Raw genomic sequence first — 13304 nt, forward strand, 5'->3', positions numbered from 1 at the left:
CTGGGACTTGTAGTCCGCGAGTTGGGGGGTGTGGAGGGCAGTGCCCGGGGAGACCCGGGCCGGTGCCCGCCGGCCTGCCGTGTGTCCGTGGGAGGCTGGGACCGAGCCCGGGGAGAGAGCAGGGGTGTCCCGGGTCCCCCTGCTAGGAAGTACGCTTCGCGACGAAGAGAGTGGGGCGCTACGTGTGTGCGGGGGGTTTCCCTCACCAAGCCGCGTCTACCCAGCCGGAGCCTGCAGATGCGCTGGGACCACCAGCCAGAATGTCTAGGACCTGGGAAGGTCCGTGAGGTCTGGGAGAGGCCGCTTCAACCTCGCCTGCCCTGGCCCTGGACTCCACCTGATGCTCCCGCCGGAATCAGGGCGCGAACTGGGGCGGGACCCGCGCATCTGGCCCGGCGGCCTTTCCGGGCAAGCGACCAGCTTTGGGCATCTTGCGCAACAAACGCGCAGGATGCGCAGTTCAGGCCCGCATTCTTGTACTAGAAAAACTAATCTCGACCGTCAAGGCATTGGACTGTAAATGTCCATTACTCTGCCTGCGGCACAGGCCTGGGGAAACTTCTTAATGGAGCCCAACATTGTGCAAAGACTCCAAGAGCACGTCTGTTATTACCTTCTTTCTGGTAATCTTAGTACCCAAATCATGCACAAAACTCAGAAAAGTAGCACTTCTGCCCCAGTCGGAGGTTTTGGCTCGGTATCTTTCTCACTATCCACACGAATCTAGTCCCCAATCCTCTAAAACTCTCATTTTCCCTTAGCTTTTCTCTCTGCAGTCTCTTTGGGATAGTAGGACGGTTTGCCCTCTGCCCCACCATTGGCCTCATCCTAGATGTGTTCGCCCTCCCCACATTTTACCCGCACTATCTTCCTGAGAAACAACCTGCCCGCTCCCTCAGAAATTTGTGCTGCCTCAAGGTGCCCAAAGACCACAACTGGAGTTGGCACATCCAGCTTTAAGAGCAACCGCTCTCCCCAATGACTCCCCTCCCCAGCAAACCCGCTTGTCACCAAGGTGGGCTGACATCCCACAGAATACTGCTGACTCAACTCAACGATTTCACTTTGTTTCTCTCTCATGGGGTCTCACATGCTGTGTTGTAATTATCTGCAAGAGAATTAGGGCAGAGTAGTGGTTAAGGAAGCTCCATCTATGGCAAACCACCTGGGTTGGGACCTGCTTCCACTCCTTGAGAGCTTTTAAACCCTGGGTAAGTTACTTAAGTGTACCTCCCTTTCCTCCTCCTAGAAATTAGCATAATTATAGTACCCATGTCACCAGGTTAAATAAGATCAAGTAAGTAAAGCGCTTTAAACTCTTCTTGAAATATGGTGTTAAATAGCATACACCCCTCTCTAGACATGAAGGTCTGAATGTCAGAGCCCAGCGAGAGTGGCCAATCAATGATGACGTGATCATCCTAGACCATATCTGCCCTCTCCTTTTGCTTTTCTTATAACTGACAAGAAATCAATCCCAAATGACTGCCATTTTCTGCATCATTATTCTCTGGGATCTGGCCGAAATTATCATTAAAATGGTCTTTTCTCCCCTAGTTGAGCGTGTCTCAAAACTCCACTTCTGGGAAGCAATTTGGCGCAACTGATAAGAGTGTTCGCCTACAACATGGGAGGTCCAAGGTTCAAACCCAGGGCCTCCTAACCTGTGTGCAGCTGGCCCATGCACCGTGCTGATGTAGCAAGGAGTGGCCTGCCACGCAGGGGTGTTCCCCACGTAGGGGAACCCCGCGCACAAGAAGCATGCCCCATAAGGAGAGCCACCCAGCGCAAAAAAAATGCAGCCTGCCCAGGAGTGGCACTGCACACATGGAGAGCTGACGCAGCAAGATGATGCAACAAAAAGAGACACAGATTCCCAGTGCCGCTGACAAGAATGCAAACGGACAAAGAAGAACACACAGCAAATGGACACAGAAAGCAGACAAACGGGGGGAGGGGGGTGCGAAGAGGAGAGAAATAAATAAAAATAAATAAATCTTAAAAAAAAAAAAGGGAGAGAAAGAAAGAACCTAAGCAATGGAAGAAAATATTTTTTAAAAAAACACAAAAACTCCACTTCTGGAAGCCCTAGCCAGTGTATGTGAGAAGGAAAAGCCCAGATTACCACTGACTTCCTTCTCTTGGGATGTATTTATGCTACTAGGAAAAATTATTCTTATTTTCCAAAACCCTAAATTTCTTTTTTATTTCTCCCCTCCTCCTCCTTCTTTTTTCAGATATGGCTGCTGGTCAGAACTCACTTTAGGAGTGAATTACCTGTGGGGACACAAAGGTGAATGCAATAAGCATTTCTCACAGCAGGCAAAGTTATGTTCTTTATGGCAACATTTCCAAGTGTTCTTCTACATCCAGAGCAAGTTCATATATGTTATACACACATGCGCGCTCACACACTATGTTCACACAGTCCAATAACTGTGGGGAATGCTGAGGTCCACACAGAAAAAAGATTTCTGTAATAGTCCTCAGAGCTTTTGATAAGCTAATATCCACTGTCACTGTCTGAGTGGAAAACAATACACAGCTCGGCCCAAACTTATTTGACCAGTGCCCCACTCCCACCCCACAGACACACCGCCAAAGTGAACATGACTAAGGCCTCACTCCAGGAAAAGCAGTCCTCCAGGCCTGCTGCTTATCTTTGCTACTTTAGAAAAACAAAAAACAACAACAACAAAAAAAACACTTTATTTTGAATTACTCTCAAACTTACAAGATAATTACAAAAAAATACAAACTCCATACAGAGAACTACAACATACTGCCATATCCAGAAACCCAGATCCACCATTTTTAACATTTTCCTACATTTTTATCTATCCCTCTATCTATCCATCCATCTATCAATCCATTTTCTGAAGACTTAAGTGTAGGTTGTATACATCATGCTCCTTGAACACTTAACAGTCCATGTACATTTCCTACAGAACAGCGATATTCCCTTATGTAATAAGTGCAGTTATCAAGTTCAAGAAATTTAACATTGATATAAAGCTTACAGTTAATATTCCAATTTTTCCCTATGTCCCAATAATGTCCTTTTGAGCCTTCTCCTTCCTTGTTCGATCCCATCCAAGATCACTTATTACATTTAATTGTCATTGTATCTTTAGTTGCTCTTAATTTTCTTTCTTTTTTTAAATTGTGGAAATATAAATTGAAAATAAACTTTCCCGTTTCAACCATTACCAAGAATAGAATTCAGTTGGGATTAATCACATTCACAGTGCTGTGTTACCCTCACCACCTTCCATTACTAAAACTTCCCCATCCTTCCAAATAAAACCCTATACCCATTATGCATGAACTCCCCATTCCCTCTGCCTCCACCCCTGGCAAGCTGTACTCTAATTTCTTTCTCTGTGAGCTTATATATTTTCCAGTATTCCCTCTGTAGTCAAAGGGTTTAAATTTTTTTTCTTTTCATTTTTTTTTTATTTTTTAAAAGATACTTAGATTACATAAGTGCTACAGAAAATATATAGGGAATTCCCATATGCCCAGTTCCCCACACCTCCCACACCCTCCCACATCAGCAACACCCCCCATCAGTGTGGTACACTCATTGCAATTGACAAACACATCTTAGAGCACTGCCACCAAGCATGGACCACAGTCCACACCGTAGTTTACGCTCTCTTCCACTTGATTCTGTAGGTTATGGCAAGATATATAATGGCCTGTATCTGTCATTGTAATGTCATTCAGAGTGATTCCCAAGTCCCAAAAATGTACCAGTATTACACCTGTCCCCCCACCCCCATCCCCTGAATCTCCAGTGGCCACCGCCTCCACACTAAGATATTTCTTCCATTGCTAGAATTACAACAAGTCTATAGTAGAATACTAGTAAGTCTGCTTTAGTCCATAGTTCATTCCCCAATCTTGATGACTCTGGGATGGCTACACCCCCTCAAACTTTAGTTGAGGCGGGGACTTTGATCCCATACAACTGATGGTTGGGACTCTCTTGCCTATAGCTGCAGACACTTGGTTCCTTGGTATGTTGGTTATACATCATCTCCTCCCTACCAGTTGTCCCAGGTGTCCCAACTGGAGAGCAGGTGTTGCAACTCTGCTGATACTCAGGCCTCAGTTGGCACAAGGACAACCCAAAGACCTAAGTCTCCTGGACATACATCTACCAACTTCAGTATTAATTATAGGTTCAAATAGAAGGACAGAAGAGCCATGTGTAGGGAAACCACAACTGAATCCAACTCTGTCACACTGTGGAGCACAAATTCCAAAGTAGGGCGCACTGGCCAGGCACCAAACTCCCGAGCTATCTGCCATGATCACAGTGTCTGTGTGTTTCCAGAGCCTCCAGGAGCCCTGCTACTTGGGGTATTATCTACTTCAGCTATTAATGAGATCCTGCTGAGATGTGCATAAGCGTCTCTGCTGGAATGACCTCCTGACTCACTTTGGAGTCTCCCAGCCATGTAAACTCATTTATCTTTATCTTTTCCAAAGGGGTTTAAAGTTTATATCCTTAATCTGTAACAATCTTATTTGCCTTGATACCACCTTAACTTCAATAGTAAATGTAGGGAAGTGGATTTGGCTCAATGGATAGCGCATCCGCCTACCACCTGGGAGGTCCAAGGTTCAAACCCCAGGCCTCCTTGACCCATGTGGAGCTGGCCCATGTGCAGTGCTGATGCACGCAAGGAGTGCCCTGCCACGCAGGGGTGTCCCCTGAGTAGGGAAGCCCCATGCACAAGGAGTGCACCCTGTAAGGAGAGCCGCCCCACATGAAAAAAGAGCAGCCTGCCCAGGAGTGGTGCCACACACACAGAGAGCTGACACAGAAAAATGATGCAACAAAATGAGACACAGATTCCTGGACACAGAAGAACACACAGTGAATGGACACAGAGAGCAGACAATGGGGGGGGGGAGGGGGGAGGGGACGGGGAGGGGAGAGGAAAGGGAGAGAAATTTTTTTAAAAATAGTAAATGCAAACTATGTTCCTATAGTCCACTGTCTCCCCACCTTTATGGAGCTCTTGTCACAAATTGTACACTTATGGACTATGAGTCCAAAACCACTGACTTATCATTATATTTTTTACATTTACCTTTTAGAATCTGCAGGAAGTAAAATGTAGAGTTACAAACAAAAAATCCAATAGTTTTGGCATTTATTCTTACCACTGTTGTTACTTTTATTGGAGATCTTTATTTCTTCATGCAGCTTAAATCATTAGGTCTAGTGTTCTTTCCTTTCAACCTGCATAATTCTTTTTAGTATCTCTTGTAGGACCAGTCTAGTGGTAATGAACTCCCTCAGCTTTTACTTGGGAATGTCTTAATATTGTCCTTGTTTTTGAAAGACAGTTTTGCCAAATACAGAGTTCTTGGTTGGTGGTTTTTTGCTTTCAGCCCTTTAAATATGTAATCCCACTGCCTTCTTACCTCCATAGTTCCTGATGAGCAATTGGCACTTAATCCGATTGAGGCTTCCTTTTATTTGACACATTGCTTCTTACTTACTGCTTTCAGAATTCTCTCTTCATCTTTGGCATTCAACAGTTTGATTGTAATAAGTCTCTGTATAGGTCTATTTGGGTTTATCCTGTTTGGAGTTTGTCGAGCATCTTGGATATATACATTCAGGCCTTTTGTTAAATTTGGGAAGTTTTCAGGCATTATTTCTTTGAATATTCTCTATGCCCCTTTCTCTTTCTTCTCTTTCTGGGACTCTCACAATGCATATATTGATTGATGGTGTCCCAGAGTTCCTCACAGTCTGTTTACTTTTCTTTATTCTTTTTTCTTTCTGCTCCTCAGATTGAATTATTTCAATTGTCTTATCTTCAAGGTCACTGATCCTTTCTTCTGCCAGCTCCAATCTGCTGTTGAATACCCACTAAGGAGTTTTTAATTTCTGTTACTGTGGTCTTCAGTTCTGTTTGTCTTCTCATAATTTCCATCTTTCTATTGATATTCTTTTTGTGTTTATCTGTTGTTTTCCTGATTTCCCATACTTCTTTGTTCATGTTTTCCTTTACTTCTTTGAGCATATTTAAGACCATTTTTTTAAGTCTTTGGTTGCTATGTCCCAGGTCTGGTCCTCCTCATCGGTAGTTTCTAATGCTTGATACTTCTTTGCGTAGGCCATCGCTTCCCATTTCTTTGTGTTTCATGCTCTTTGGTTGTAACCTGAACATTTTGATATTTTAATGTGTTATTGCTGGAATTTAGACTCTGAGGCATCTGTTTCTTAAGATTCTATTCAGCTAGTGTTAAAACAGCACTTTCTTTGAATGCTGGGCACTAACAAGAAAGAGAGAAGGGGTGGGAGAGAAGAGAAAGGAAGGGAAGGGAATTCCCAGTCTTTGCAGACTACCATGTTAACCATAGTTAAGATAGAGAATAGCTCCAGGCTGAGTGTGGAGGCCTCCCTGACCCTTTCTGTACATGAGTCTTGTCTTAAGCATGCACACGTGGCCCTAGGAATCCTCCTCTTCCCTAGGGAACAATTTCTTCATGGTCCCAGGCAATGTACTGTATGTTCTACAGACAGCAATCTCTTGCCCCATGCAGCCACAACTTGACTACTCTCCCACAATGTTCTGTAGAAGAGTTTGTTGAGCTGCCTTCTACACATAGGGCAAGTTCTGGAACAAAGAACTTGTGATGAGAATCCTAGTTCAGTTTCTTAGGCTGAATTCAGTAAAATTATGCCAGGAATACATGCTCCTAGTATGTGCATGTAGCAGTTTGATATGGTTATGAATTCCAAGAATACATATTGGATTATGTTTGTAATCTGGTCTGCACCTGGGCATGATTAAGTTATGATTAGGGCTTTGATTGGGCCATATCATTAGGGCGTTGAATTCCCACCCCTTGGTGGGTGGGGACTCACAGATAAAAGGCATGGCAAGGACAGAGTTGAGGGGTTTTGATGTTGGAATTTGATGCTGAAGCCTTAAGCTGGAGCCCTGGGAAGTAAGTTCACAGAGGAAACAGAAGCAAGCCCCAGGAAGAAAGGGAACCCTGACCCCAGAGAGAACCAAGACCTGGCAAGAGAGGAACCCAGGAAACCTGAACCCTCGTAGACATCGGCAACCATCTTGCTCCAACACGTGAAAACAGACTTTGGTGAGGGAAGTAACTTATGCTTATGGCCTATCATCTGTAAGCTCCTACCTGAAATAAGTGCCTTTATAAAAACCAACCAATTTCTGGTATTTTGCCGCAGCACCCCTTTGGCTGACTAATACAGTGCCTGAGGTTACTCTGCTCTCTCTGGAACCAGACCTGTACTGGGAGTTCAGCTCCCTCTGCACCAAGCTGGTGAGGGGGAAGGGGAGGGGCCAGTCATGGCATCACTAGATCCTACTGCTTTTTTTTTCTAATTAATTTTTTTAAAAAGAAGCTTAGATTACATAAATGTTACATAAAAAGTATAGGGAATTTCCCATATGCCCTTTCCCCTCCCCTCCCCCACCTTCCCACATTAACAACATCCTTCATTAGTGTGGTACATTTGTTACAATTGATGAACTCATATTGAAACATTGCTACCAACCACGGAGTATAGTTTACATTATAGTTTACACTCTGTCCCACACAATTTTGTAGGCTGTGACAAAATACACAATGGCCTGTATCCATTACTGCAATGTCATGCAGGACAATTCCAATGTCCCAAAAATGCCCCCATATTACACCCATTCTTCCCTCTCCCTCCCCCCAGAACCTCTGGTGGCCACTGCCCTTATATCATTAACAAAAGTTCCTCCATTGCTAGAATAATAAGCCTGTAATTGAATAATAATGAGTTTACTTTAGTCCATTGTTCATTCCTCAATCTTCAAGATTTGGGGATGGTAATACCACTCTGTTTCCAACTGAGAGGGGGCTTAGATCTCATGGAGTAGATGGAACTATCTAGCTTACAGATTCAGGCTCTGTTCCTTGGGATGAGCATTGTCCATCACCATCTTGTTTATTTTCCTGGGTGAGACCATTGAACAGGAGTGTAGGTGTTACAACTCTGCTGCGATTCAGGGCTCAACTGGCACGTGAACAGACCAAAGATTTAAGTCTCTGACACATATATTTAACAAGTATCATGCTAATTATAGGTTCATATAAAAGGGACAGGAGAGCAACGTGTAGGGAAACTAAAAATGAATCTAACTCAGTTACACTGGGGACATAAATTCCAAAGTAAGGCCCACTGATAAGGTGCCACATTCCTGAGCTTGTCTGTCCTGCTTATGGTGTCTGGATGTCTCCAGAGTCCTCAGAAGCCCCACTATTTGAGGTACTGTTTACTGTGGCTGTCAATGAAATCCTGCTGAGACATGCATAAGCATAACCTCTGGAATGACTTCCCAGCTCACTTTTAAATCTCTTAGCAATAAAAACTCATTCGTATTTATCATTTCCCCCTTTTGGTCAAGGTCTTTTTATAGATGCATTGCTTATTGGTGCTTGGTAATAATCCCTTGGTGCCAGGAGGCCCATCCTCTCAAGTCATGTCCATGCCAGGGGGAAGGTGGCGCTTTTATATGCTGAGTTTGGCTTAGAGAGAGGCCACATTTGAGCTACAAGAAGGCTTTGAGGAGGTAATTCTTAGGCAATATATAATTCTAGACTAAGTTTCAATTTCACTAGAAAAGGTTCATAATAATCACAATAATCAATATCAAGGGCCTGGTGTAATGGTCTGTCTTCTTTCACTAGGCACTGCCCTTGTACTCGGGGCATGACTGCTGTTCTATTAGAGAATGTAGCAGGACTCCCCAGGGTGGGAATTCAATATTTGTTTGTTATTGTTTGAGTCTCCACCCACCAAGACAATGCCCTATGACCACTTGAACATATTCATATGCCTTAGAGGGGCCAGCCATAGCACCACTAGATTCTACTGCTTTTAAGTAGACTTTTTCTTGATTTGTTACTTCCCTGTTCCTGCAGGCCTTTAACTGTTTTGAGAAATATGTTTCTGTCAGTTTCTGTGGGTTGTTTGAAGCTTCTGGGGGCAGAGCCCTGAGGCTTCTCACTCTGCCATCTTGATCTTTTCTTTTACTTTTGTTTATACCATCTTTGTCATATAGAAGCTTACATTTTTTATGTTGTCCAATTTACCTGTTATATTGTTAAAACCCTTTATGGTTTTCACCTTTTGTGTCCTACAAAATCTCTCCCTACCTCAGTATGATAAAGATATCCTCCTTGTATTTTTTTATAAAACTTTCGAAGATGTGTTTGTCACATTTATATCCATTTGTAATTTAAGTGTGAGTGCTATGGTAAGGGACTACTCCCCCTACTCCCTATTGCCAAGCTAATTGTTTCATTGTTTCATCCTTTTCCCACTGATGTCCAATGCCACTGGTAGCACAGACTACCTTTCTATATGTGTGTGTAGATATGTGAATGGGTGAAGAGTAGCTTCAGTAGGGATTGACAGAGAACCCAAAATAACAATTGCTTAAACAAGATAGAAGTTCCTTTCTTTCTCACATTGCCCAGGTGGTAGTCCTAGGACTGATGTGATGCTCTACATACAGCTTCTAGCTTGTTGTTTCACTTTGAATGCTCTTTAACCTCATGCCCCAATATGGTAATATCTGCATTCCAGGTAGCAGGATAGAAAGAAAAGATAAAGAGAAATGAATAAACCACTCGAATAATTTTGGAAACTGCCATTTGTCACTTTTGCTTACGTTCCACTGGCTGGAGCTAGGAAATTATGTCATTACTCTTGCCAGCATGTGTGTAGCTAAAAAGACCATAAAATGTTAGAAGAGGAGAATGAATGCCGGGTGACAGTAACAATCTCTGTCAAGTCTCATTTGGGGCTATTCATTTGAAAATCAAAATATAAAAGAGAGAGAAATATATATATGTGTGTGTGTGTGTGTGTGTGTGTGTGTGTATATATATGCAAGAAAGTAAGCATCCTTTTACCATCATTCAGAATCAACTATCAGAAAATTTCTTAGCCTACACCCACCTCTTTTAGAAAAATCAAGTGATTATAATTATAAACATAATATAGGCATATTTTTTATGTAACTTTTTTGTGATCTTTGTATCTTTTTAAAAAAAGACAATTAAAAATTAAATTAAAAAAAGAAAAAAATGTATCAATAAAGTTGATTTGTTTAAAAATATTTATATATAGGTACACTTTAAATAATTTAAACAGGGAAATGGACTTTGGCCCAGTGGTTAGGGCGACCGTCTACCATATGGGAGGTCCGCGGTTCAAACCCCGGGCCTCCTTGACCCGTGTGGAGCTGGCCATGCGCAGCGCTGATGCGCGCAAGGAGTGCCGTGCCACGCAAGGGTGTCCCCCGCGTGGGGGAGCCCCACGCGCAATGAGTGCGCCCGTGAGGAAAGCCGCCCAGCGTGAAAAGAAAGAGCAGCCTGCCCAGGAATGGCGCCGCCCACACTTCCCGAGCCGCTGACGACAACAGAAGCGGACAAAGAAACAAGACGCAGCAAATAGACACCAAGAACAGACAACCAGGGGAGGGGGGAAATTAAATAAATAAATAAATCTTTTTAAAAAATAAATAAATAAATAAATAAATAAATAATTTAAACAATACAGAAAAGTTTAAATTACCCCAATCCACCACCTGGAAATAACCATCATCACATTATGTTTACATTATATATATATCTTTCTATGCATATTTACAGATAGAAGGAAAGGCAATAGAACTATTTTATAAGGATTTGGCCCATAATATAGATGGTATTTTAATCAAAAGTATTAAATTTTATTTTACTGGAACTTAAAAAAAGAAAAAGAAGTTGAAATGAAACTGAAGAAAAGTTGAACTTCAAAGAACATTTCTTGACCACAAGTAATATTACTTCCTAAAAGATCCTCTGAGGTTAGACAAAAATTGTGAAAATTGTGAAGAGGACAGAGTCATTTTTTAAAATTATACATTTCCATTATATGTGTGCATATTCGTTGCTTTGAAAGATCAGCTCTTGTGATTCTTTCTATCCTTATATCTCCCCTGACCTTGCCTCCTGATTTTGTTGCTTATAGTATTATTGTTACATTATCCAGGTTTATACCACTCACATTCTATTCTGCAACCTTAATTCATTCTTTACTTGATGTGTTTTCTAAATTTAAATGAATTCAGTGCTCCTAACTGGTCCTTTTACCAAGGCTTTCCTCTGTTTTGCAAGTTCTTTATTTCAATTGATCTCTTAATGGACTTAATTTCATTGTTAAGCTATTTTTTCAAGAAGGATTTTGTCTGGCTAATTCCATTTACAAACACAGCTAAAAGAATCAAATATCTAGGAATAAAGTTAACCAAGGATGCAAAGGATATGTACACAGAAAACTACAAAACATTGCTTAAAGAAATCAAAGAAGACCTAAATAAATGGAAGGACATTCTGTGTTCATGGATTGGAAAACTAAATATTGTTAAGAAGTCAATTCTGCCCAAAATGATTTACAGATTTAGCACAATCACAATAAAAATTCCAACAACTTACTTTGTAGAAATGGAAAAACCAATCATCAAATTTAGTTGGAAGGGTTAGAGGTTCCAAATAGCCAAAAACATCTTGAAAATGAAGGACAGAGTTGGAGGACTCACACTTACTGACATCAAAGCTTATTACAAAGCTACAGTAGTTGAAACAGCATGGTCTTGGCACAGGGCTAAATATAGCAACCAATGGAATCAAAGTGAGAGTTCAGAAATACCTCCTTGTGGGAAGCGGACTTGGCCCAGTGGATAGGGTGTCCATCTACCACATGGGAGGTCCGCAGTTCAAACCCCGGGCCTCCTTGACCCATGTGGAGCTGGCCCATGCGCAGTGCTGATGCGTGCAAGGAATGCCATGCCACACAGGGGTGTCCCCTGTGTAGGGGAGCCCCACTCTGCAAGGAGTGCACCCAGTAAGGAGAGCCGCCTAGTACAAAAAAAAGTGCAGCCTGCCCAGGAATGGCGCCGCACACATGGAGAGTTGATGCAGCAAGATGACGCAACAAAAAGAAATACAGATTCCCAGTGCCACTGATAAGGACAGAAGCGGACAAAAACAAGAACATGCAGCAAATGGATACAGAGAACAGACAACCAGGTGGGTGGAGTAAGGGGGGAGAAATAAATACATCTTAAAAAAAAAAGAAGAAACAGCTCCTTGCATCTATAGCCAATTGATTTTTTTAAAACTTTTTTCTTTTCTTCAAAGCTTTATTCATGTTTTTCAAAGATTTATTTTTTCTTTATTTCTCTCCCCTTCCCCCTCCCCTGCCCCAGTTGTCTGCTCTCTGTGTCCATTCTCTGTGTGTTCTTCTGTGACTGCTACTATCTTTATCAGCAGCACCGTGAATCTGTGTTTCTTTTTGTTGTGTCATCTTGTTGTGTCAGCTCTCTGTGTGTGCGGTGCCATTCCTGGGCAGGCTACACTTTCTTTCGCGTTGGGCAGCTCTCCTTACGGCGTGCACTCCTTGTGCGTGGGGCTCCCCTATGCAGGGGACACCCCTGCGTGGCATGGCACCCTTTGGGCTGCTTATGGGCCAGCTGCACATGCGTTAAGGAGGCCCAGGGTTTGAACCACGGACCTCCCATGTGGTAGGCAGATGCCCTATCCATTGGGCCAAGTTCACTTCCCCAAAGAAGCTTTAGATTACATAAATGTTATATTCAAAATATAGGGATTCTCACCACCTCCCCCTCCCACACTTTCCCTCATTAACAACATCTTTCATTAGTGTGGTGCATTTGTTACAACTGATGGACACATTTTGAAACATTGCTGCTACCCATGGTCTATAGTTTACATTATGGCTTATACTTTGCATCAGCCAATTTTACAGGTTTTGATGAAATGTATAATAGCCTGTATCTGTCATTGCACTGTCATGCAGAACAATTCCAATGTCCCAAAAAAGCCCCATGTTACATGTATTCTTTCCTCTCTCTCCCCTCAGAACTTCTGATGACCCTTGCCTTTATGTCAATGTTACAAGTTCTTCCATTACTATAATAATAATAAATTTACTTTGGTCCATAGTTATACTCCCCCCTTATGTTTGTTCATTTCTCAATCTTGAGGAATTTGGAATGATGATGTACACTCTGCTTCTGGTTGAGAGCAGCTTAGATCCCATGGGGCAGATGAATGGAACTGTCTTGCTTGCAGTTGCAGACTCTCTGTTTTTTGGGGATGGGTGTTGTTCATTATCACCATCCTTTTATTTTGTGATGAACTGGAGAGTAGGTGTTGGCTGCAACTCTGTTGAGATTCAGGGCTCAACTGGCATA

General features: G+C 42.5%; 1 protein-coding gene across 6 annotated transcripts in view; it reads right to left on the minus strand.

Moving 5' to 3' along the window:
• The window catches only part of SEPTIN8 (septin 8), a 70888-nt gene that overhangs the window by 25541 nt on the left and 32043 nt on the right, over positions 1-13304 (minus strand). The window contains exon 1 of one of the 6 annotated variants that reach the window (XM_071209931.1): positions 207-362. The exons of 3 other annotated variants lie outside the window; for them this stretch is intronic. The gene's annotated coding sequence lies outside the window, so the exon portion shown is untranslated. Of the gene's footprint in view, positions 1-206; positions 363-13304 lie in introns of those variants that run through there. 2 more of the 6 variants (XM_071209941.1, XM_071209986.1) reach the window with 2 other exon arrangements.

Source organism: Dasypus novemcinctus, chromosome 2 (assembly GCF_030445035.2).
Source record: "Dasypus novemcinctus isolate mDasNov1 chromosome 2, mDasNov1.1.hap2, whole genome shotgun sequence".
NCBI classification, from domain to species: Eukaryota; Metazoa; Chordata; class Mammalia; order Cingulata; family Dasypodidae; genus Dasypus; species Dasypus novemcinctus.